Below are 1219 nucleotides of genomic sequence, written 5' to 3' on the forward strand. Positions count from 1 at the left end.
GTTCTGATTTGGAATGTCAGGAGGAACATTGTCATTTGGTAGCACATTATCGAAATTATGGTAAAATGGATATTGATCATTTTCTTCGTGATCGTGGTTTTGGTAAGCGCGTATACATCTTCTTGCGTTCCAACAGCTACCATCACTTAAACGAAACGATGACTTTCCTAGGCGTTGAGTAATAGATTTCGGATTAGACAATGTTGACTGAAGTTTATGTCGTTGTACCGGTCTTTTTGTTCTGACGTAATCACCAACTTTCAGATTCGTTTCTCTGGCATTTCTCCTCTTGTCAACATAAGATTTCATCTTATCTTGTCTTGAAGCGATATAAAGTGATCTACTTTCGATGTCTGGAGGAACCGGATCTGGAGGTTTTAGATTTTCTAAAGGTAGTTTTATTTGTCTTCCGATCATTAATTCTGAAGGTGATTTCTTGGTTAAGGAATGCGGTGTAGCTCTGTAAGTTCTAAGAATAAGACGTATAGCTTCTGCAAAAGGTTTACCATCTTGTAAGTGAGCTTTTAAACCTTCTTTGATGACTCTATTAAAGCGTTCTACACCACCATTACACATCGGATTATATCTAGCAGCAAGTCTATGTTTAATACCTTGTGATCTCAGATAAGTTTCAAACTCGTACGATATAAACTGTGGTCCATTATCAGTAATAATTACTTCTGGTATTCCCCATCTTGAAAATGAATTCTCCAAAGAGTCAATGATCACCTTTGAAGTTATTCTAGAACATTTGATTATTTCAGGCCATTTCGAATGTAAATCATGTATCACAAATAAAAATCTAGAGTCTTGAGGAGCGACTTGAACTTCTCCAAATATATCAATCTGAATTTCTTTCCAAGGAGATGTAGGCCATGGTATAGGTTGAATAGGAGGTTGAACGGGTCTAAGTGACTTTTCACTTAAAGCACAAGATTGACAGTTCTTTACAAAATCTTCAATTTGATGATCCATGCCTGTCCACCATACGGTTTCACGACAACGTTGTTTCATCTTAACTATTCCTGGATGTCCTTCGTGAGCCATAGTTAAAACTCTTTCTTGTAGACTATCAGGAATCACAGCACGACAACCTCGAGAGACACAAAAATTATCCCAAATTGACAGTTCATCCCGTAGACGATAAAACGATTGTAACTCATTTGCAACAATTTTAGGCCACCCATTTATAAGAAAATTTCGAACTGCAAAAGATTAT

This window comes from Lottia gigantea (genome assembly GCF_000327385.1).
Source record: "Lottia gigantea unplaced genomic scaffold LOTGIsca_102, whole genome shotgun sequence".
In the NCBI taxonomy this organism is placed as follows: domain Eukaryota; kingdom Metazoa; phylum Mollusca; class Gastropoda; family Lottiidae; genus Lottia; species Lottia gigantea.